The 25,581-nt window shown below is 46.4% G+C and overlaps 3 long non-coding RNA genes across 4 annotated transcripts in view; 1 reads left to right on the top strand and 2 right to left on the bottom strand.

Annotated features, from left to right (window-relative positions):
- LOC141121500 (uncharacterized) overlaps positions 1–25,581 on the bottom strand; it is a 1,788,704-nt gene that overhangs the window by 603,149 nt on the left and 1,159,974 nt on the right. The window lies entirely within an intron of this gene.
- LOC141121508 (uncharacterized) lies at positions 637–14,039 on the bottom strand. The gene is made up of 3 exons (XR_012240577.1): positions 13,069–14,039; positions 8,862–8,948; positions 637–2,863 (listed from the first exon to the last, which is right to left on the bottom strand). It is a non-coding gene; the product is annotated as an uncharacterized lncRNA (long non-coding RNA).
- On the top strand, positions 13,734–21,147 carry LOC141121507 (uncharacterized). Its single transcript, XR_012240576.1, has 3 exons — positions 13,734–14,377; positions 19,361–19,551; positions 20,549–21,147. It is a non-coding gene; the product is annotated as an uncharacterized lncRNA (long non-coding RNA).

Genomic DNA, 25,581 nt, shown 5'->3' with positions numbered 1-25,581 from the left:
TTTTTAGAACAAAAAGTAGAAAATATCATTTTTTTTCAAAATTTTTGGTCTTTTTCCGTGTATAGCGCAAAAAATAAAAACGACAGAGGTGATCAAATACCATCAAAAGAAAGCGCTATTTGTGGGAAGAAAAGGACGCAAATTTCGTTTGGGTACAGCATTGCATGACTGCGCAATTAGCAGTTAAAGCGACGCAGTGCCAAATTGTAAAAAGTGCTCTGGTCAGGAAAGGGGTAAATTCTTCCGGGGCTGAAGTGGTTAACTTACCTGAAACCCTTGTTGCTAGGCAGTCTTCCTAATCTGCCGCTTCCTCCTCTTCGGTGAGCGGCCCCGTTGCCTTCTGGGAACTGTGTGTGTCCCAGGAAGCAACGGGGCCATTCACAAAGCGCCGCGCGACTCGCGCATGCGCAGTAGGAAACGGGCAGTGAAGCCGCAAGGCTCCACTGCCTGTTTCCCTTCGTTAAGATGGAGGCGCTGGCAGCCGATCCCATGGATGGATCGGCCTGGGGGGGCGACATCGCGGGCTCGCTGGACAGGTAAGTGTCCTTATTAAAAGTCAGCAGCTACACTGTTTGTAGCTGCTGACTTTTAAAAAAAAATATATAGCGGCCGGAACCCCCCTTTAATAAAGTCTGATACAAGATCCATCTGTATGTTCTGTGGCGGTGTAATAATAAATACATTCTTCCATGATTACTGTCTGTGAAGGTTCCTATGTATCCAGGTCATAGCATAGATGGTAGTAGTCACATTCAACTGGACTTGTTCTGTAATGTTGAAGGTCCATCATACCTTCTCCAGAACTGAAGAAGTGGGATGAAGAAGCTATAAAATGACTTCAACATTGCAGAAAGTCTGGCTGAATGTGACAATCTACTACCAGCTATGCTAATAAAATATTCCTAGACAGGGTTGGTAAAGGTTGGCACACTCAGCCTGAGGACTGACAGCTGTTGGACTGTTGCCAGGGCATGTTAAGAGGCAGTGTTGCCAACCTACCAGATTGAAATTTACTGACACAACACCCAAAATTTACTGGCATTTCCAAAAGTTACAAAATTACAGTTTTAAGCGCATATTTTAGTATTTAGGCTACAAACAAGTACATAATGCAATTAGCGATGTGATTTAAGGTAGATTTTTTATTTTTATTTTATTTACAATAGTAAATACAATTGATTTACACACACACATGAAATTGTCTCTCACAGTGACACTAACAGCAGTGTGCAGCAGCACAGATAATAGACACCTCACCGATACCTGAGTTACAGTGACAGTCCATAGTTGCCAACAGTCCCGATTTTCCCAGGACAATCCCGATTTTGGGACCCTCGTCCCGGATGGAGGCTGTCCCGAATTGGGATTTTCCATAAGGAAAATTGGGAATGTTGTTTTTTTTTTGTTTTTGGAGCAGCTGGCTCCAGCAAAATGGCGGCGGCCGCCGCCGCTCGATCTTCCCCCTAGTGTGAGTAAGTGGAGAGAGGAAGGGTGCTTGATCCGTGCAGCCAATGAAGCGGCTTCTTTAGCTGCTCGGCCCCTCCCCTCTCCACTGAAACAAGCAGAAGACACAGCGCCGTCGCCGTGTCTTGCCGAAAGTTTCCCAGCCCCGTACTGCACAAGCGCTGCGCCTGCGCAGTACAGGGGGTCCTTCATTGCCAAGGGGAACTTTCTCGGCAGAACACCGGCCGCTCCTGCACTGAGTGGGGGGGCTGCACTAATATAGGGGGTGTCTGCACTGAGGAGGGTCTGCATTGAGGGGGGTCTGCACTGAGGGGGGGTCTGCACTGATGGAGGGGGTCTGCACTGAGGGGGTCTATGCAGACTCTGCTGGGGGCACCTGATGCAAGGACGGACTCTGCCGGGGGCACCTGATGCAAGGACGGACTCTGCCGGGGGCACCTGATGCAAGGACGGACTCTGCCGGGGGCACCTGATGCAAGGACGGACTCTGCCGGGGGCACCTGATGCAAGGACGGACTCTGCCGGGGGCACCTGATGCAAGGACGGACTCTGCCAGGGGCACCTGATGCAAGGACAGACTCTGCCCGTGGAAGGCGACGTGGCTAGTGACACGCTCAGGGATCCCACTGATTCTGCATTATGGTGAGTTGAATGATTTAATTTTACATTACAATGTAATAATAGAAATAATTGCACTTCATTCACCCTGACACCACAACAACCATGGTGCCAGGATGATTGAGGCGCTAACACCAGGCGTTTGGAGTATCTTTATCTGCTGATTGTTAAACTTTCTAGAATACACATATTTCTATTGTTGTGTAGGATCTGGGGCTGCTGTCCCGTCATTCCCCTGTCCCCCTTTCCTTCTCCCCCTTTCCCTCTCTATCCCTCATTCATCTCAGACTCTAACCACACCCTCTTGAGCCCCGCCCATTTAAGCCGCGCCCACGTTTCGCATAAGCCACACCCACTTTTCGAGTAAGTCGCACCCATTTTTCACCTCGGCGCGCTTAGCGCGTCGCACTTATAATTTTTAGCTAAGCCACGCCTACAAACGAATGCCCCACCCCCTAATTATTGTACGGCTCCGCCTACAGCCAAAAAAGTGTCCCTCATATTTTTTTTGCAATGTTGGCAACTATGACAGTCTCTCTCTACGCCAGATGGTCCCTTCAGTCCAAACAGCACTGACAGTCCCGCTCCCAGCTAGAGAAATATTACACCAATTCACATCAGTCTCCCCTGCCCTTACAATAAGTGGGAGCTTCCCGGTGAGATAACCCAGGCGAGTTCAGATTCATATCCGAACATGGCTGAGCCCATCCTTAAGTCTGGACATGAGCGGAGATAGGAGGACTGGGCTGTGTGACCAAGACAGGAACTTCAGTTGGGTTTTCTGTAAAAAAAAAAAAAAAAAATCAGCAGATACAAATACTATATAATTATATTTTAAAAATCAGTAACTTACCATGTCCAGGATCCAGAGCTTCCCGCAGCCAGTTCTTATTACTGAAATAGAAGGGAAGAACAAAGGAAGCGCCACCTAAGTGCAATATTAGAATCTGATTTTTAATGGCAAGGTATACATAAACACTCACAAGACGTAAGGAAGATACAGGCTCATCTGTATAAGTAGTCCCGAGGGCTCCTCGAGTCCGGAAAGGGTTCCTGGTGCGTGGTATGTTAATGGCCGGTCCGTAGCATGTCCTGCGGCCACAGGAGAGGAGCCGGAACCAGCGTGGAATGCACGGAAGCGACGTCACGGGTCACAGATCACATACGGAGGAGCTAGTCACAGGAAAGGAAAAGAGACTGGCAGGCTATGCACTCGGAGCCTGGAATGGTATAGTGCTATTTATATGTCTGTGCTGTGGGACAACAAATCACAGCGTGGACTGGTCTCTGAACAGCCACAAATCTTCTCTAAGTGATTACAATGTGGTTTATTGCGTCCTGATAGATTTGACATGGATTGTGGCATAAGCTTATACATATAACGTGATTAGAAAATTAAATGATGGAAAAATAATATTCGATTGGGTAAGAAAATATATATGACAGGTACATATATGCCCATATACATACATATATACACACACACAAGAAAAATACATATAAAACTTTATATATATATACCATTCCAGGCCAATAGAAGGAGCTGAAGCTCCGAGCGCGTAGCCTGCCAGTCTCTTTTCCTTTCCTGTGACTAGCTCCTCCGTATGTGATCTGTGACCCGTGACGTCGCTTCCGTGCGTTCCACGCTGGTTCCGGTGTCTTGCCGAGAAAGTTCCCTTGGCGGATAAGTTCCCCCCCTGTACTGCGCAGGCGCAGCGCCTGCGCAGTACCAACTACTGTCAGCCGCCAGAGATAGCCGAAGCTCAAACGCTTCAATCATCTGTACACGGCGCCTGCGCCCTAGATCCAGGTTCCTTTCCCACCATCCAAGTGGACCTAGAGGGGGAATCTAAAAGAGCCGAGCGAAGCGAGGCCGTGCCCGAAGCGTGGCGAGCGAAGCAAGCCCGCGAGGGGCCCTCTTACAGGCGCCGTGTGCAGCTGATTTTCAGCTATTCTGCTTCGGCTATTTCCGCCGGATCCTACTGCGCAGGCGCAGCGCCTGCGCGGTAGAGGGGGGAACTTATCCGCCGAGCGGAACTTTCTCGGCAGAACACCGGCTCCTCTCCTGTGGCCACAGGACGTGCTGTGGACCTGCCATTAACATACCACGCACCAGGAACCCTTTCCGGACTCGAGGAGCCCTCGGGACTACTTATACAGATGAGCCTGTATCTTCCTTACATCTTGTGAGTGTTTATGTATACCTTGCCATTAAAAACCAGCCTTTAATACTGCACTTAGGTGGCGCTTCCTTTGTTCTCCCCTTCTATTTCTGTGTACAGAGCCAGCTCTCTGATGACAGCAGCCGTCCTCATCATCCCACCATTATTTCTATTATTGGACTACTATTGTTGTGCTTATGGTCTAATGACCCCCCTTTCAATACAGACTACTAGTGATTTTTTTATTACTATTATTCGGTTTTATATTTCACTGTACCTTGCGCTCACAGTTATTATCATATTACCTATCTATGAATTTTGACCCTGGAATTATTACTCTCACGCCGACGGTCACAGTGATACTTCACATAAATGCATCCTATGCTGAGTGTTTGCAATGGGGTGATATTACATTTTTTTTCACTTATAAAAAAAAAAAGTAACACTTTTTTTTATTTCCTTTCTTTAAAGTGGAACTTCACTTCTAAAATAAATAAATAAATGGTCCCCTGCAACAAATATTGCAACTGTTGACCTTTTAAAATGAGGTACTGTCCAGTCCCTGCTATCATTCAGCAGACGGTTCTTTGGGTCCCCAGCACCTCCATCTTGGAATTTGGGAGTCTGCTGTGACTTCCTGAGCAATCTCAACCGGCACCCCGCTGTGCATGCATGAGATTGTGCGGTGCAATAAGACTGGTTCTGCAGGCTCCTTGCACGTGTGACATATCCCAGGAGGCTGGGGTAAAAAGGTTATTTTACTCCTGAGTGGGGCTTCAATATAACACGCTGAAGATAGAAAGCAGCATAGATAATAATAACACAACCCCAATTCCAAAAAGTTGTGACACTGTGTAAAATCTACATTAAAAAAAAAGCAATGATTTGCTAATATGTGTAATGAAAAACTCCTGCGCTGCCTCAGCGTGTTCCACACCAACCAGATTCATTTTTATAATATGTTGTAGTACTACTTTTTAGTACCTACAACGTCTATTAAAAAATAATGACAAAATATTACATACACAATATATATGTAGCGCTGGTAGATTTGCAATCTACCGCATGTTAGGTAAATGTAGTCATTTGTGCGTTAGGAAGGTTGAGTTTGCCTCTGTTCCAGCTTGGCTGACGTGGTGTGTGTTTCCGTGCTGACCGGTGGGTGTCGCTGTTACCACTGGTTAGTGTTGGAAAGGCAATGTGTTGAAGTGTATAGATGCTCTTCTGTCCTGGAGACAACTCGGTGGAGGTGGTCCTCCGAGTTGCATTCTGGGCGAGGGTATTTATGGGACAGACGCCATATTTTGGGGTTTGTTTTTCAGCCACCTGCTGGCCCTCCTGGCCGACAGTTATGCGTTAAGGAGCTGGGGTGGGGTGGGTCCAGAGGCTTGTCCGGGGCCTACCACCGCGGCCGAGGAATGGTCCTGAGCTGTCGATCCTGTGTGACGAAGCTGGACAACCGAGGAGATCCCAGGGGAGGACCCGTCTTGGAGGGATCACGCAGCGTGCTGGTCTATAGGAGGGGCCTGGTGACTCGGTTGGAGGACGTATCTGAAAGCAACTATACAGCATAGTGTTGTCGGGTTGGCTTAAAGGTTCAAGCACTGTGACTGACATTCACTACAGAAAATCTGATACATCCTGTGGCAGAGGATCGTACGGGTTTTGTTCCCAAACAAGTCTGTGGCAGAGACTTTGATTCGTGCTGCGTACTGTCTGCTAGACCGGTGAGAGAGGCCTATCCAGACGAGCAAGGAGTGTGTCCCACAAGGGGAGCGCATTCCATATAGTATTTGAATTCTACCAGGACATTTGTCAAGAGAACCCTACAAGAGGATATTTGAGTTTCTTCTGCAAGTTTCCTTTCCACCTCTTTCCTGCTATTTCCTAAGTCGTTTGTTTAATAAAGCATTGAAAACGTACTCCAGTGTTGGTGCGTGTGTCGTCCAGAAGTAAACTCAACAGAACCCTAGACCCGGTGCCGGTGAAACAGAGGGCAGTAAGAGTGAATGTAACAGGCCCGCTTAAACCAGCAGCTCCACCGTGAGTTACTGCTACATATATATATGTGTGAATAATGAAAAGGGGGCTCAAGGGGGATTTAGACCTAGAATTCTTGGGTCTGTAAGAGAGGTGAGCGGTGAATTCTCACAGTGGTGGAGAGTGAGGTGTGACACAGACATTGGGATCTAGTATACACCGATCTACACTCAGTTGTTGTGTGAAGTGTTCCATCCACAAGCAACATCCAACAACATTCCTTGTGATAGCATGGGCAGTGACAGCTACTCTTTACTGAGACATCTATTAGACCCCAGATCTCTCTTCAGCCCTTAAAGTGGTAGTAAACTCTGCATTTTGATTTTTACCTACAGGTAAGCTTATAATGAAGCTTACCTGTAGGTAAAATGAATATCTAGATATTCTAGCAAGCATCGGCTGGTGACATCACCAGCGCATGCACTCTGAAGGAACAGCATACCGGTGCCATTCCTTCAGAGCTGTGTGCCATAGCCGAGACTCCCGCATGTGTGCGCAGGAACGATGTCTTTGCGGCTCGTGAACACAGAAGGAAGACCCGGTAAAGATAGAAGCCTCTACAGTGGTGACAGCACATCGCTGGAGGGCTTTGTTTCAAGGTAAGCCTTTCATAAAGTGCTAGTATGTGGTGCATACTAGCACATTATGATATTGCTTGGCAGGAGGAAACTTTTTTTTTTTTTTTCAAAAAGTTTACTACCGTTTTGAAAGCATCTGATCACACCAAGATCGGTTTGATTTAATGCTTTCCCAAGCCAGTAATGACCTGTTTGCATCCGGCAAAACCGGAAATTAAAAAATACTTGTTGCTTCTGGTTTCTTAGACCAGCCTTTCTCAATCGGGTGCCGTGGCATCCTGGTTAAAAAAGTACATCGTAACTCCCACTCAGCACAGCAGGAGCTGGGTCGGCACAGTACAGTGAAGAGTACAGAGAAGCTCTCTGCCTCCCCATACAGGACATTACCGGTGTGAGTGCACCAAAATTGTTGGTCTTTTTTTGTTAATAGCGCAAAAAATAAAAACCGCAGAAATGATCAAAGACCACCAAAAGAAAGCTCTATTTGTGGGGGGGGGGGGGGGGGGGGGGGGGGACATACATGTTATTTAGGTACAGTGTTGCACGACCGTGCAAATGTCAGTTAAAGTGACGCTATGCCGTATCGCAAAAAATGGCCTGGTCATGAAGGGGGGTAAACCTTCCAGAGCTGAAGTGATTAAAGTTCACATTTTCAAAAATGAACTAACACTCTACACCTCCCCCGGTCCCCACTGTACTTACCCTTGTGGGTGCTGAGCTGTCAGTGCCCGCACAGCTGGTGTAGTGGTCCAGAGATATGAAATCCCAGCTCTTCTCCCTCTTCTTTCTGTAGGACTTCCAGGATGGATTAGAGCAGTTTTTATCCATCAGAATGGCTCTGATCTATCCAGGAAAGAAGAGGGAGAAGAGCTGGGATTTCAAACCTCTGGATCGCTACACCAGCTGCGTGGGCACTGACAGCTCATTTATTTCTAGTTTTGCATGGCGTGTGGAAGGGTTAGAACCCCTGTAAGGTTTCTGATGCAGTCTCTTTCACCCTCACAATTGGTCACCATGACCATTGTCTCTGCAACAGAAAGTGATGGGTTGTCACCGGAAATAGAGGTGAGGGGAAATATTTTGATAGGACACCTATGACACTTCTCTTAATGTGGAGATTTTCTTTCACTACCTGTTGGGTCTCCATGACAGGAAGTGAAAAGAAATCTGCCTATTGGGACACAGCAGATAAAAACTGACTGAGGAATGAACTATTTTGCATTAACCATTTGGCGACTGGTTCATTCTAGCTTTACTGCTACAGGGCGGCCGCACTGTGCAGAATCGCGTGTGTGTGTGTGTGTGTGTATATATGTATATGTATGTATGTATGTATGTATGTATGTATATGTATATATATATATGTATGTGTATATATATATATATATGTGTGTGTGTGTGTGTGTGTGTGTGTGTGTGTGTGTGTGTGTGTGTATATGTGTGTATATATATATATATATATATATATATATATATATATATACGCACGCATGCGATTCTGCTCTCCTGGTTAAGGGGTGTGCACACTGCTTCTGCTGTGATTAGTCACAGCAGAAGCCAATCAGTGGGTGCCGGCCAAAGGATGACCGACAGCACCCACTGATCGGCGAGGAGACACACTGGACGGAGCTCTATCTATGTAAACAAAGCAGAGCTCTGTCCTGTCAGCAAGGATTTGCTGAATTTTGTTTTCATGGAATAAGATCCAGCACATTCCTTAGTGAAAGCAGCACATTGTACACACACACAAACACTGGTCAGCTACACATTTAATCCTTTAATCGCCCTAGATCTTTAACCCCTTCCCAGACAGTATCATTAGTACAGTGATAGTGCTTCTTATTACTGATCACTGTATTAGTGTCACTGGTTCCCACAAAGTGCCAAACGTGTCAGTTAGTGTCCGATTGTCTGCCGCAATATTGCAGTCCCACAGTAGGTTGCTGATCGCCACTATTAGTAGTATAAAATCAATAAATACAAATTCCAGCGTACATACCATGGTTTGTCGATGCGATAACATTCAGGGAAACCAATCAATATGTGATTTTGTAATTTGTGATTTTGTAGCAGAATACATATTTGCCTAAACGTATAAAGAAATAAGATTTTTTTATATTTTTTATTTTACAAGATGTGTTTCATAGCAGAAAGTAAAACTTTTTTTTTTTCAGATTTTTCTGTTAATAGCGCAAAAAATAAAAGACGCAGAGGAGATCAAATACCACCAAAAGAAAGCTCTCTTTGTGGGGAAAAAAAAGACATAATGTTTATTTATGCACGCAATTGTCAGGTAATGTAACGCAGTGCTGTATTGCAAAAATGACCTGGTCATGAAGGGGGTAAATCTTCTGGTGGGTAAGTGGCTAATTGCAGTGTCTGTGCTGGGACATGCAGGGGAAACACTACAGGGGTGCGGATGCTGTACATGGAAGGAATGTGTTTTCCTGCACTCATGTCTTCTAATAGCATTGTGCCTCATTCACACAGGTCTGACAGATGTGCCCAGCATGTCATTGTGTGTGTAGCTGTACATCGTGTGTGCTGTACTGCCCATCGTCATTTCTCTCTGCTGTTCAACAGTGTACAAAAAATAAAGAGTGCGTCCAAGTCCATATTTGGGCGGTAAGTAACGCTGTACACATGTATATGTTTGTAAAATGCTTTACAAATGTATGAGATTACAGGACTCATGAAGAGGAAGGCCCGGCACCAGGATAAAGCTGGACAGCCACCCTAGGGCGCCAGGATAAAGGGGGCAGTAAAATGCACCTTCACTTGTGTGGGAAAGAATCCTTCCACCAGCCCTGATCTCCATCCAGCGCTGTGTAGCTGAGAGCAGAGGCTCTCTCCCTTCTCATTGGCTCAGACACAGCACTGGGAGCAATTGGCTCCTGCTGCTGTCACTCACAGCCAGTAAGGGTGGGAGCAAAGCTGTGCTCTGTATGTCTAATGGACACACAGAGCAGGGCTTGGCATTGAGCAAAAATGAGTATCCCCATAGCAAGCGGCTTGTTATGGGGCACTTGGAGAAGAGAAGGAGCCAGGAGTGCTGGAGGGGAAATCGAGAGAAGGAGGATTGGGGCTGCTTTGTGCAAAACCATTACACAGAGCAGGTAAGTATAACATGTTTGTTATTTCCCCCCAAAAAATGTTACCTTTGGTATTACCTTAAATCAGGTGTTTTCATTGGAGTGCCTCCTTAAATCAGGTGAACCCATCAGAGTGCCTCCTTAAGTCCCGGTTCACACTGGTGCGATGCGAGAACACTGCGAATCCACTGCGGGTTCCCGCATCGCACCAACTCGCATGTCAGTTCACACTGCCATATGCAAATCGCTGGGGAGTGTCAATACATTGTTAACGACACCCCCAGTCCAGCTTGCATATCGCACTGCGAACTGACAGTTCGGACATGAATCGGATCGCATGCGTGTGAACACACATGCGATCCGATTCTGGTCCGAACAAAAAAAGGGTCGTGTGCGTGTTTGCACCGAATGCGGTGCGATATCAGCCATACTATCTGTATGGCTGATATTGCACCGCACAGACATCGCATGTAATGTGAACGGTAGTGCGCTGCAAATTACATGCGATGCCTGTGTGATGTTTGGCATCGCACAAGTGTGAACCGGGCCTAAAGCGGAGTTCCACTGGCCACTGCGCATCTGCTACACTGTCCGGAAGATCGGAGGATCTTAAAGAAAGTTTGTCTGCTTTTACCAAGTACTATCTTTGTGAGTGTTACCTTTTTACTATTGAATAAAGAGTTTATTATACGGAGAGCACTATCCTCTTGCCACTTTTTATTTTATATGGCGTGTCCTGTACCCGGTCCTTGATTGACATGCTGCATACCTATTGATTTATGGAAAAGGCGTTTTGTGACCCTCTATAATCAAAGGGTCCACTACATCAGGTGAGAGGCCATTTGTTATCGTGGTGGTGGGCACCTGGAATCACCGTTTGTGTCAGCATGCAGTCTCCTACACTTTGAAGATATATGTGGACTGGAATCATGGACTGATTGTTTATACACTGTGGTGGATCATATTGTGCTTTATCCTGTCTTTTTTAGCCCGCATTTTATATTCCCTATCTTTCATGTTTTATTAGCGCTGCACTTTCTGTTCTAAAGCGGAGTTCCGCCAAAAAAAAAAAAGAATTTAAAAAGTCAGCAGCTACAAATACTGCAGCTGCTGACTTTTATTAGAACACTTACCTGTCCAGGGCACCCGCGATGTCCTCTGTCGATCTGTCCCTCGGCTCTCAGGTGGAGGAACCGGCATCTTCGGTAAGGTTATCAGAAAGTGAAGCCTTGCGGCTTCACAGCCTGGTTCCCTACTGCACATGCGCGAGTCACGCTGCACGTTCTCACTGGTCCCTGCTGTCTTCTCTGACCTGTGTGTCTCCCAGAAGACAGCGGGGGGGACGGAGGAGGGGCCGGACATGGTGTAGATAACCGTAGATACTGAAGTGATCTATGCCCGGAAGTGGGAGCAAATACCTGGATTATACAGGTATCTGCTCCCCCTCTCCCCTGAAAGGTGCCAAATGTGACACTGGAGGGGGAGGGGGGGAATCCGAAAAGCGGAAGTTCCATTTTTGAGTGAAAGTCCGCTTTAACCACTTGTCGACCGTCATATAGCAAAATGACAGCGGCAAAGTGGTTTCAATATCCTGACACGAGACGTCTTTCAGGATATCAAGCCGCTGCGCGCCCCTGGGGGCGTGCATTGCGGGGCGATCATTGTTGGGGGACACGTCTGACACCCCGCAACACCGACCTAGGTAAAGAGTCTCTGACGGAGACTCTTTACCACGTGATCAGCTGTGTCCAATCACGGCTGATCACAGGGTAAACAGGAAGAGCCGGTGATTGGCTTTTCCTCGCTCGCGTCTGTCAGACGCAAGTAGAGGAGAGCCGATCGACTGCTCCTCTGACAGGGGGGGTCTGTGCTGATCGATTATCAGCGCAGCCCCCCCGAGGATGCCCACATTGGACCACCAGGGATGCCAATCAGTGCCCACAATGGGCCTCACTGATTGGCATCCATCAGTACCATTTATTTGTGTACAGTGCCACCTATCGGTGCCCATCCATGCTGCCTATTAGTGCCCATCTGTGACACCTCATTGCTGCCCATCAGTGCCGCCCCATCAGTGAAGGAGGAAAAAAAAATTACTTATTTATAAAGTTTTGTAACAGAAACAAAAAAAAAATACTTTTTTTTTCAAAATTTTCAGTCTTTTATGGTTTGTTTAGCAGAAAATAAAAATCCCTGAGGTGATCAAATACCACCAAAAGAAAGCTATATTTGTGGGAACAAAATGATAAAAATTTTGTTTGGGTACAGTGTAGCATGACCGCGCAATTGTCATTCAAACTGCGACAACGCTGAAAGCTGAAAATTGATCTGGGCAGGAAAGTGTATAAGTGCCCGGTATTGAAGTGTCCCCATTGGAATATCCCACAATTATTTCCGGGATATTTCTTCACCTCCTCCATCAGAGGACACGGCACAGACTCCACCCACCTACTACACGTCACCCAATCATTTCCGAGATTTCCTCAGTCCTATCTTAGGTCTCCCCTCCTCTGAGACGAGAGCCGTGTGACGTAGTAACTAAAGGGGCGGGCCAATCGTCATCGAGGAGGCGGGCGCGCTTAGATTGGACGCGTGGAATGTGTTGACATTGGGTTGCTAGGTAACCGGCACGCTGTGCCTGAGGTGCCGCGCGGCACTGAGTGGCCTGTGATTGGCCAGTACAGCCGGCTTCTGTAGTCTGTCAAATACTAACGGGCGGGACTTGAAATTGGAGGCGGGCCGCATGTCCAAGGCAGCTGGGCTGCTCCTTGTGCCCGATCCGCCCATTCAATGTAACGCATGGCCGGGGGCAGAGACTAGATTTCAGCAGAGAGCGAAGGCGAGGAGCTAGAGAGGAGAGCCCACCTCCTCCCACCACTCACCTGGCGTCTGTAACCATGACAACAGCTTGGGGCGTCTCTGCACGACTCCACCCCTCTTCTGAGATGTCTATTGGCACCTCCCCCAACAGCGGCGTAGAACTAAAATCCGCCTCCGCAGCGTCAGGTGTGGAGAAGGATTGTGGGTTATTAAAAATGTCCGACTCAGTTTCAGTAAATCGCCGCCCCCTATCTCACTAATTCCCTCCCCCCCTTACAATCTCCGCCTTCTTACCTGTTGCTTTAGGAAGACATCAAGGTGGGCGTGACAGAGAACAGGCGAATCGCTCCGCTCCCCTAGCTGGCTAATCGCTGACTGAACCTCCCTCAGTGACGCACTAAGATAACGCCCTCAGGCCACGCGCTCGCACCTGATTGGCAGGCTCCGCCCATTCATTTCTGCTATCAGCTCGCGGCCTCGCCGCTGTATAATAGGCGTGGCCTGTGTTCTGCAGGTCCCTGGTTCCTCCCCCATATTCTCTGGCTGACACAAAGTAGTGATAGTGGCTGCCGTTTACGAATTTGTACTTCTCATGGATGCAGAACGAGGACCAGGACAGAAACAAGGGGTGGGGCTTGTGCCTGCTGAGCCTTGCTGAGTGGCCTGTGATTGGCCGATACAGCCGGCTTTTGTAGTCCGTCAGATACTAATGGACGGGACTTAAAATAGGACAGCTGGGCTGCCCCTTGAGCCCGCGCCGCCCATTCAATGTATTGCGTGACCGTTGGGAGGAGCTGGAGAGGAGAGCCCACCCCGGCAAACACCTGGCGTCTGTAACCATGACAACAGCCTGGGGGCGTCTGACTCTTACAAGACTCCGCCCCTTAGACGTCTATTGGCACCTATAGCTCAACACCGGCGTCAAATTAAATTCCTCCTCCGCAGCGTCAGGAGTGGAGAAGGGTTGTAGGTGGGAGGTGCAATTGAAATCTGCGATGAAAGGGGCGCAGCCGACCTAGATCCGCCCATGATAAGTTTCCTTGATCCCTTAGTATAAATGTCTGACTCGGCTTCAGTAAATCCCCGCCCCCTATCTCCCTAAATACCCTACTTACAATCTCCGCCCTCTTACCGGCCAAAGGCGTACCTTTAGGAAGACATCAAGTGGGCGTGACGGAGAACAGGCGAATAGCGTCGCTCATCTAGCTGGCTACTCTCAGACTGAAGCTCCGTCAGTGACGCAGTAAGCTAACGCCCTCTCGCCGCGCGCTTGCACCTGATTGGCGGTCTCTGTGACAGGCTCCGCCCTTCATTTCTGCTGTCTATCAGCTCGCGGCCCCGCCTCTCACCAGCAGGCGTGGTCTATGTTCTCCCGGCCCCTCTTCTTCCCGCTCCAGTGGCCAATGTCCTGCAGCAGCCGCCCGGCTCATACTGCCCTGTCTGTGGCTGCGCTCTCTCTCCCACCCACCGGCGCCGATGCCAGCCATAGACAGTGAATGGAACTGTCTGGTCTCCTAGCAACCAGGGACGCGATGAGTGAGAGAGCGTGGTGTTAGACTCCGCCCCCACTTCGCACACACATCTTTACAGCGGCTCCTGAAAGGTAAGGGAGATTTTTCTTGCTCTGTAGAGGGTGGAGGCAGGCAGGCAATGTCTGATACTTAAGGGATATAGAGCTAGCAGGGTCTCTGAGTGGGGTGGGATGACCGTCACCCAGGGGAGGTCTATTATGCTCAGTGGCTCGAAATTTTTGCTGGGGGGGACGACGCAAAAAAATGTAAAAAAAAAAATCACTTGCCGCCACTGTGCCATCATATGCTGCCAGTGTGCCCATTAAATGCTGCCAGTGTGCCCATTAAATGCTGCCAGCGTGCCCATCAGTGCCCCCCAGTGTGACCCCCCCCCCCCATCCACTCGCTGTCTGCCCGCCACTTACCCTGTCTTGGTGGGGCAGCGGGTGACAGCGACGAGCGGGGTCCTGCGCTTGTCTCCTGCCGTCCTCATCTCCCGTCCCCTCCTCCTGATAGGCGTCCAATAGCGGCGCCTGTCGTTTCAGCCAATCAGGTGACAAGTAACAGACCCGAGCACCTGATTGGCGGAGAGGCGGTTTAGTGTTAGGAAAGCGAATATTCATTAACTTTTCTAACACAGCTGAGTGACCTGCAACGCCTATTAGATCCTATGGCTCTAAACAGGTGCTTCAAAAACACACCAATGCCGCTGTAATTCAGGCGCCCTGCGCCCGAAAAGGGGCCAGGTGCCTGAATAGGGGATGGCAGCGGCGGCTATGGATAGATTCATGCATTGCATGAATCTATCTATCTATTGGTGATAGAGGGGGGGGGGGGGCTTGAGAGAGGTGGCGGCGCCATTATGGACTGCCACTGATTATGCTGCTAATATAAAGTGGGGGGGGGGGGGGCAGGGGCACTGTCTGATATGTAAGGGACTCAGAGCTAGAAGGGTCTCTAAGGGGGGGATGGGACTGTCACCCCAGGGGAGGTCTATGCTGCTAATATAAAGGGAGGGGGTGAGTCTATGCTGCTAATATAAAGGGACACTAATCTAATGGGGGTCACTCTGTAGGGAGGAGCGCTGATCACTACAGGGGGCTCATTCACACTATAGTCCCCACTGGTGTTGATCTAAGAGGACTCTAATAAGATACTAATGGGGGGTGCTGACTGCCAATTTAATGCTTGCTGACCAACCATTAGATCAGCAGTCAGCACCCCCCATTAGAGACCCCCATTATATCAGAGTCCCCTTATATCAGCACCCACCACTTACAGACCCCCGATAGATTAGAGTCTGGTGAAAAGTGTCCAGTAGTAAAGTGTTTTTTGGAGCTTTAACTAATAGTGCTTTATTTGTATGAAAAATGACACGGAGCATCATTCAACCCTCTGAGCCCAGGCTGTCAAAGGTACAACCCCTGAGGCTGAGTTCACATATGTGCGGCCGCATGTTTGCTTGTGGGGTCTGGACGTGTCTGTTCACTGGTTCAGGTGCAAATCAGGTCTGAATTTCTACCTGAATTCGCACCTGAACCAGACCAAAAAACGCACAGGACCCTTTTTGTATGCGGACTGCGGCCACCCCAGACCTGTGTGACCTGGCTCCATAGAGAGCCGCTCACTCGCCTGTCATGTGAATTGGATGAGGTGAAAACTGTATCCAATTTGCACATATGTGAACCCAGCCTAAGGGTGCGTCATCATGGGCTCTTATTACACCTGCACAGAATGGCGCTTTTATGTCATTACATAAATTCTGCCTTGTGTGCCACCCTAGATTTAACCACTTGACAACTGGGCACTTAAACCCCCCTCCTGCCCAGACCAATTTTCAGCTTTCAGCGCTGTCACACTTTGAATGACAATTACTCAGTCATGTAATACTGTAACCAAATGAATTTTTTGTCCTTTTTTTCATACAAATAGAGCTTTCTTTTGGTGGTATTTGATCACCTCCTGGGTTTTTTATTTTGTGCGCTATAAATGAAAAAAGACCGAAAATTTTGAAAAAAAAAACGAATTTTTCTGTGATAAAATTTAGCAAATTATTAATTTTTCTTCATAAATTTTGGCCACAATTTATACTGCTACATATCTTTGGTAAAAATAACCCAAATGAATGGATATTATTTGGTCCGTGTAAAAGTTAGAGAGTCTACAAGTTATGGTGCAAATCATAAAAAATTGATCACACTTGATGCACTGACGGCCTATCTCATTTCTTGCGACCCAAACAAGTCAGGAAAGTACAAAGACCCCTTTTTTTGAAAGTAGACATTCCAAGGTATTTAGTAAGAGGCACGGTGAGGTTTTTGATGTTGTCATTTTTTCCCACAATTCTTTGCAAAATGAAGATTTTTTTTTTTTTTTACTTACCGCCGCAGCGGTTCGCTCTCCCTCCTCACACTCTGTCTCTGTGTGAGGAGGGAGAGCCGCAGAACACTGGCGATGAGAGATGATCTCGTATGTTTACATACGAGATCGTCTCTCATTGGCACCGCCGATCACGCTGAAAACGGCCACTATGATTGGCCGTTTTCAGCGATCTGTGACTGGCTGTAAACAGGACGTGCAGGGACGGCCGCCCGGCAAATAGCGTCCGCGCTGCAGCCGTCTTTCGGCTATAGTGCGGGCGCGAAGTGGTTAAGGGTCTTTTTTTAAAGAATATGTGTGTGGTGAGGAGGTGGGTGGTGGCTTTAAGCAGAGAGTGTGGGGAGAATATTCTAAAGCTTGTTTATAAGGACTGCTGCACTGCATGAATATGAATATTTCTTTCAGTGCTGACCGGAATTGTGTTGTGCTGTATATATGATGTGATAATGAGAGAAGAAATTATTATTGATCAATGGCATAAATTTCCCAAAATGCTGCTCAGCTAATCTCTTTTGGCCTAACAGAGCACTTTTATTGCAGCCCCTCTGCCATTCCATAGATAAGGGTCCCAGTTTGGAGACAGCCTAATTTGGCTTTTCTTTTGTATATTGGATAAGGTACAAATGTGCTGGATTTTCTATGGATTGTGACTTCAAATATGTGAGCCCTGGCACTGGTTTATCATCGCTGGTGACAAAAAGTTAACATTTCTTTCTGGCATTTTATCAACTTTTTTTGTTTGTCACCCAAAGACGTGATGCTTATCAAATGTACATGGCAGACTACAGAGTTTCCTTTTTAACAGTAAAAACGTGGTAGATGTTTGACATTTGTAGAACTGCATCTGTTATATCACAATAACCAGATAGATTCCATGTCACATTTACTAACAAATATGATTGGTTGCAAACTTCAGTGGAAAGCATAGTTTGTTTGTTTTTTTTGGGTTTTTTTTTTTTTGGTGTGTGCTTTCCTATTCTGGTGTGTTGACATTTCATGACCTGATTTCAAAGCGGTGTCCCCAAGACACATATTAAGGAAAGTGTCCCCAGTGGGGTCAGATGCAGCATGAAAAACGTAATAGAAGTTCTAACCTTTCCATGCCCTTATTTAAAACTAGAATAATATTGGTTGGAATTATGCTAGTCATAATGATACAATTTTCTTTCCTTCCAGCATGGCTAAAAGAAAGAAAAGAAAATCGCTCAATTCCCCCATGAACGCAGTGTTGATGGGGAAATGCCTCCGGTACACTATTGTATTCTGCATTCTCGTCTGACAGAATACAATGGTTACTGCTAGTGGTTACATCCGCCTGACAGTACCTGTATGTAGAAAAATCTGACATGCTGGTTGTACCCAAGTTGATCGAAAGGTCAACCTCGGTACAGTCAGCTTGCCCTTACATGGATCGAAATTCGGACACAGATTTAATGACATTGCAGACATCCAGCGCTCCGTGGCAAAGATATTGCACAGCATCCTGAAAAGAATTCTGCATTGTTATACAAGGGGACTACTTTGAACCTATGCGACATTATGGCGGACACATCGGACAATTTTGACACATTTTTGGGACCATTGGCATTTATACAGCGATCAAAAAAATCCGCGCTTAGGGAAAGGAGAACTGCAGCCCCCCTAATTAAGAACACCACCTAAGTTGGGTCCTAGAAAAATAAAAACTCTATCCAGGGGAATGGCGCTGTTCAAATGATAAATATAAACTATATATCCAATCCACCATAATAAATGTTACCAGCTCTACGTATGAAGTGAAACCGTGTTAAAGGTATATGTAAACCTCTACACAAAAAGATAAAGATAAAATTAAATTAAATTAAAAATGGCATATGATGCAAATGAGCTTCATGAAAAAATATTAAGTGTTAGGTGCAACATAACACAATAACTTAAAAGATAGAAATATAATAATGTGTGAACATGAAAAATAAATACATTAAAAAACAACTATTAGGGCCCTTTCACACTGGGGCGGTTTGCAGGTGCTATTGAGCTAATAATAACGCCTGCAAACCGACCCGAAAGTGCTGCTGCTTTGTCTCCAGTGTGAAAGCCCCGAGGGCTTTCACACTGGAGCGATGCTCTAGCAGGACGGGAAAAAAAAGTCCTGCTAGCAGCATCTTCAGAGCGGTGAAGGAGCGGAGTGTATACCGCTTCTTCACCGCTCCTGCCCATTGAAATCATTGGGACAGCGCAGCTATACCACCGGCAAAGCCACCTCTGCAGAGGTGGTTTTAAACCCTTTCTCGGCCGCCAGGGGGGGGTAAAACCGCCCCATTAGCGGCCGAATATCGACGGTAAAGTGCCGCTTACAATAGCGGCGTTTTACCGCCGACGCCGCCCCAGTGTGAAAGGACCCTTAGTGTTTAAACTACCCAAAATAAATAAATAATTTAAAAAATAAATAAAATAGATATATAGATTTATCTATCTCATGTATTAAGGATAAGTGTTCCGTGCCAAAAATTATATATATAGACACAAAAAAATATATATTGTAGCACTTCCGCGATCGCCGGCGTGGTGAGGAGGTGCGTTCCACTGTGGAACGCACGTCCTCACTACGCCGGCGATCGCGGAAGTGCTACTTTGTTTACAGCATGGAGCATTGTAGCTCCTTTTTAAACTTTATATGAGAATTCTTTTAATAAAGTACCACTTTGGTTCCACAGATTCACGCTATAAGGCTCATCCTTTTACCTTTTATATATGGGAATGCCCGTCGGTGGAGATCCTTAATGCCGCTTCTGGAGAGGTGGAATACAGCTGCACGGATTCAAGGGGACACCTCATACAAGAGGGGGACAACACCATTGGAACATATCCACTACGCCTGTTACCCCTGTAGGGGTGGGGCGCTCCGGTGAGTGCAAGCACAATAGGGTGATACAGATGAAAGTGGGGATCACTGAAGATTCACCTATTTTTTCACTATTCATCTTTTTCCATGGATCACTTTTCACAGACTGTTTTCTGATAGTGTATTAATATACACATATGTTCACTATATACTTTTGGGACTTATCACTTTGGATTAGCACTTGTCACTTTATTACTTATTATTTTTTGTGCAGATTAGCACTGTGTTTTTATGTTTTGTGTTTTTTTTTTTTTTTATATATATTTTTGTTTGCTCATTCGAGTGTGTGTGTGTGTGTGTGTGTGTGTATATATGTATATATATATAATCTCTATCTCTCTATCACTAATCGTTGTTTTTTAAAGTGGTGTTCCACCCAAAAAAAAGAAAAATGCATGAAAATTCCTAAAAAAAACATTTGGAAACTTTTTTTTTTTTTTTAACTCACCTCTAAATGCCTGTTGCTAGGGGGTCCCTCGTAGTCTGCCTCTTCAGTGCCTGGGCTGGTGACATCACTTCCCCCTCGGCACAGGAAGGGCTCAGCTCTGCTCCCTTCCTCTTGTCAATCATCTGGGACCCATTACAGGTCCCAGGTGACTGAGCGGCCAATCACGGCATGCGGCGCCACTCGCTCATGCGCAGTGGGTGCCCGGCTGTGAAGCCACAGCCCGGCGCCCACAGTTGCAATGCCGGCGCCGCCGAACGGAGGGGGAGACGAGCGGGGCTTCGATCCCCGCATCGCTGGACCCTGGGACAGGTAAGTGTCCAATTAAAAGTCAGCAGCTGCAGTATTTGTAGCTGCTGACTTTTAAATTTTTTTTTTTTTTTTTTTTTTTTTTAATGGGCCCTCCTTTTTAATGTATTTATTTATTTTTCATGTTCACACATTATATTTCTATCTTTTAAAGTGGAGTTCCACCCACTTTTACAACTCTTCAGCATCCCTCACTAAACTGTGCACTGTAAACAAATTGGATATTTTTTTATTTTTTTTTCTCAGCACCTACTGTATATCTGCTGTATTCATTGTTCACTTCCTCCTCCCTGGCCGCGGCCAATCGCATCATTTCCTGTTTTGCAATGCCTTCTGGGAAGGGGCGGCAAGTTCCTCTGAAACTGCCATTGCTATGGAAACCTGACCTGAAACCTATTACACTGCTTGTGCTGCACTGAGCATGTGCAAGATCTGCAAGGATGAGATCCAGGAAGAAATACAGTCTGGCTTCAGATGCCCACACTTAAGATGGCCACGGCCTGCTGTAAGTTTATAAAATAACAAACTACTGCTATAAACTAACAAAACAGACCTTAGTTTACAGACTAACTTTACTAGAATACATTAAGCTTGTGTATTATAGGGGTATTCTTATTGAAAAAGTATAATTTCGTCCGGAACACCACTTTAAGTTATTGTGTTATGTTGCACCTAACACTTAATATTTTTTCATGAAGCTCATTTGCATCATATGCCATTTTTAATTTTTTGAGTTGATCAAGGCTGTGTACACATATTTTATTTTATCTTTTATCTTTTTGTGTGTAGAGGTTTACATATACCTTTAACACTATCACTTCATACGTAGAGCTGGTAACATTTTATTATAGTGGATTGGATATATATAGTTTATCCCTTTCATGACTAAGCCTATTTTTGAAATTTGGTGTTTACAAGTTAAAATCCGTATTTTTTGCTAGAAAATTACTTAGAACCCCCAAACATTATATATATTTTTTTAGCAGAGAATCTAGAGAATAAAATGGCGATTGTTGCAATATTTTTTATCACACGGTATTTGTGCAGCGGTGTTTTAAACGCAAATTTTTGGAAAAACGACACTTTCATGAATTTTAAAAAATCCAAACAGTAAAGTTACCCCAATTTTTTTGTATAATGTGAAAGATGATGTTACGCCGAGTAAATAGATACCAAACATGTCACCCTTTATAATTGCACGCACTAGTGGAATGGCGACGAACTACGGTACCTATGAATTTCCATAGGCGACGCTTTAAAAATTTTTTACGGTTACCAGGTTTGAGCTACAGAGGAGGTCTAGGGCTAGAATTATTGCTCTCGCTCTGATGATCGCGGCGATACCTCACATGTGTGGTTTGAACACCGTTTACATATGCGGGCGCGACTTCCGCATGCGTTTTCTTCGCTGCGCGAGATCGCGGGGACAGGGGCACTTTAAAAATTTTTTATTTTATTTTATTTATTTTTGTACTTTATAAATTGTGTTTAAAAAAATTTTTTTTTTTTTTACTTTTATTGCTGTCACAAGCAATGTAAACATCCCTTGTGACAGTAATAGGTGGTGACAGGTACTCTTTATGGAGGGATGGGGGGTCTAAAAGACCCCCCATCCCTCCTTTACACTTCAAAGTATTCAGATCGCCGAAAACGGCGATTCTGAATACTGTGTACTTTTTTAAATTCGGTGCCATTGGCAGCCGAGTAAACGGGAAGTGACGTCATGACGTCGCTTCCGCGTTTACAACGAGAAGGCAGCCGCCGAAGGCAGCCGAATGGACACCGGGCCTCCCGATCGCACGGGAGGACCGGTAACAGCGGGGGGAGGCGGCGGGGGGGGGATGTCCCCTCCCGCTCCTCCGGTATAACAGCCGAGCGGCTTTTAGCCGCGTCGGTTGTTATACCAGGTAGCCGATCGCCCGCTGTAAACAACGGTACTGGGATGATGCCTGCAGCTGCGGGCATCATCCCCGGTATAACCCCGGAAAGCCGAGTACGCATATCTGCGTACGGTCGGCGGGAAGGGGTTATATTTATCATTTGAACAGCGCCATTCCTCTGAATAGAGTTTTTATAAAAATGCATTGATTACTGTACAAATGTCACTGGCAGGAAAGGGGTTAACACTAGGGGGCGATCAAGGGGTTAATTGTGTTCCCTGGGAGGTGATTCTAACTGAAGGGGGGAGGAGACTGTGTAGGGGAGATGACAGATCGCTGTTCATACTCGATCAGTCTCTTCTCCCCTCAGAGAACCGGAAACTGTGTGTTTACACACACAGATACCGATTCTCAGTGTGTCAGCCGCGATCACGGGAGCCCAGCGGTGATCGTGACCGCCGGGCACTCGCATCGGCTCAGCGGGTGCGCACCCCTAGTGGCCACAGGGCGAAGCGACTTAACATAACGTCGTTTCGCCCAGCCGTGCCAGTAGAACTGCTTCGGCTGGTCGGCAAGTGGTTAAAGTGTATTGGCCCCTGACAGTAAAGGGGGCCCTCGGTCTGCAGGCCTGAGGTGGTAGGGCCCTTACCCTATAGGACTACAGAGGAGGGGCCCTGACAGTGTACGGTAAATTGAAGGCCTGGGATGGAGGGGCCCCTCACAGTGCTTAGTTTGGGGGGCCCCTTACATTGTAGTGGTAAGGGCTCCTGACAGTGTACAGCAAAGAGAGCCATCACTCTGTATACCTGAGGGGGTAACGGGCCTTCTTTGCTCTCTTTGCTGTACACTGTCAGGGGCCCTGAAAGTATACTGTGACCCCTCCCTCCCTTATCACATTAGGGAATTGTAATTTTTATGGTTTTTTTTTTTTTTTTGCAAAAAAATTAAATTAAATTACATCCAAGTACATAAAATCCCCCCCCCCCCCAAAAAAAGTGTTGAGGCCCAGATATACGAACATAAACGCATGTGTCGGGGGCACCTACGCGTGAATTGATTGCAATACGTGTTATATATCAACATGCACACCGGAGAGAGAGCAATAAAATATAAAAGGTACTGAAGTTTGTCGCCATTTCACGAGTGCACACAAATTTAAAAAGTGATTGAAAAGTCCTACCTTTAAAAAAAAAAAAAAAAAAAAAATAACAAACATGTTATAGTTACCTCCTCTGTGCAGTTGGTTTTGCACAGAGCAGCCCAGATCCTCCTCTTCTCGGGTCCCTCTTCGCTGCTCCTGGGCCCTCCCTCCTGTTGAGTGCCCCCACAGCAAGGAGCTTGCTATGGGGGCACCCGAGCTGAGTCACAGCTTTGTGTGTCCATTTAGACATGGAGCCCCAACCTGGCCCCTCCCCCTCTATCCCCTGATTGGCTCACTGAATTTGTTTGACAGCCGCGTTAGCCAATGGCGCCGCTGCTGTGTCTCGGCCAATCAGGAGATTCCCGGACGACTAACACTTGTGGACATTGCTGGACAGAGATGGGATCAGGTAAGTGATTAGGGGGTGCTGGGGAGGCTGCTACACACAGAAGGGTTTTTTTTTTTTATCTTAACCACTTCCAGCCCACTCTATAGTCGAATGATGTTTAGTGGCGCACTTTGTGATCAGCCGAGTCAATGGGACTCGGCTGATCACAGATCAGAGTAAGGGGTCGATCCCGACCCCTTACCACGTGATCATCTGTCAGCCAATGACAGCTGATCATGTGATGTAAACAAGAGATCGGTAATCAGCTTTTTTTTTTCTGCTCGCGCTAACAGCGTGAGCAGAAAAAAAAAATGCTAATCACCGGCTTTTGTCAGAGGGACATCGGTCCCCAATAGGGTGAGACATCACCCAAGTATCTGTGCCGCCTGCCAGTGCATAGCAATGCCAACCAGTGCCCACCTGTGCCACCTATGAATGCCTCATCAGTGCTGCCTATCAGTGTCGCCTATCAGTGCCGCCTCATCAGTGCACATCAATGAAGGAGAAAAATTAACTGTTTACAAAATTTTATAACAAACTCAGCAGTGATTAAATACCACCAAAAGAAAGCTCTATTTGTGGGGGGAAAAATGATAAAAATGTCATTTGGATACAGTGTTGCATGACCGTGCAATTGTCATTCAAAGTGTGACAGCGCTGAAAGCTGAAAATTGGCCTGGGCAGGAAGGGGTTTTAAAGTGATTGTAAAGGCTCTGATATATTTTTTTTTTTTTTTATTTAAAAAAAACAAAAAACTTACCTCCACTGTGCAGCTCGTTTTGCACAGAGTGGCCCCGAACCTCGTTTTCTGGGGTGCCTCTGCTGCTCTCGCGGCTCCTCCCCACATCTGATAACTCCCTAGGAGAAGCGCTCTCCCGGAGGGGTTACCTTGCGGGCATGCTCCCGAGGCCAGCATTTGCGTCCATAGACACGAATGCCGAACTTAGCCACGGTTTCCGCGTCATTGGATTTTGATTGGATTTGATTGACGGCAGTGGGAGCCAATAGCTGCACTGCTATCATTCTATCCAATCAAGAGCCGAGAACCCCAGGCAGAGGAAGAGAGCGGCGGGTGAAATTCCAGGGCTCACGTAAGTAAAACGGGGGGAGGGGGGCGGTCACTGCCAGATGTTTTTTCACCTTAATGCATAGGCTGCATTAGAGTGAGAAAACACGAGGGTTTACAACCCCTTTAACCACTTCAGCCCCGGAAGATTTGGCTGCTGAATTTTTTGCGATTCGGCACTGCGTCGCTTAAACTGACAATTGCGTGGTCGTGCCGCGCTGCACCCAAACAAAATTGACGTCCTTTTTTTTTCCCCCACAAATAGAGCTTTCTTTTGGTGGTATTTGATCATCTCTGCGGTGTTTTATTTTTTGCGCTATAAACAAAAAAAAGAGCGACAATTTTGAAAAAAAAAACAATATTTTGTACTTTTTTGCTATAATAAATATCCCCATTTTATTTTTTAAAAAAAAGCAAATTTTTTTCTCAGTTTAGAATCAATATGTATTCTTCTACATATTTTTGGTAATAAAAATCACAATAAGCGTATATTGATTGGTTTGCGCAAAAGTTATAGCATCGACAAAATAGGGGATAGATTTATGGCATTTTTATTATTATTTTTTTTTTTACTAGTAATGGCGGCGATCTGCGATTTTTATCGGGACTGTGACATTATGGCGGACACATCGGACACTTTTGACACATTTTTGGGACCATTGGCGTTTATACAGCGATCAGTGCTATAAAAATGCACTGATTACTGTAAAAATGTCACTGGCAGGGAAGGGGTTAACACTAGGGGGCGATCAAGGGGTTAATTGTGTTCCCTGTGTGTGTTTCTAAGTGTGGGGGGAGGGGACT

The sequence above is a fragment of the Aquarana catesbeiana genome, unplaced genomic scaffold (assembly GCF_042186555.1).
Source record: "Aquarana catesbeiana isolate 2022-GZ unplaced genomic scaffold, ASM4218655v1 unanchor211, whole genome shotgun sequence".
Lineage (NCBI taxonomy): Eukaryota > Metazoa > Chordata > Amphibia > Anura > Ranidae > Aquarana > Aquarana catesbeiana.
Note: the sequence above shows the minus strand (reverse complement) of the source record. Positions and strands in the feature narration are given on the sequence as shown.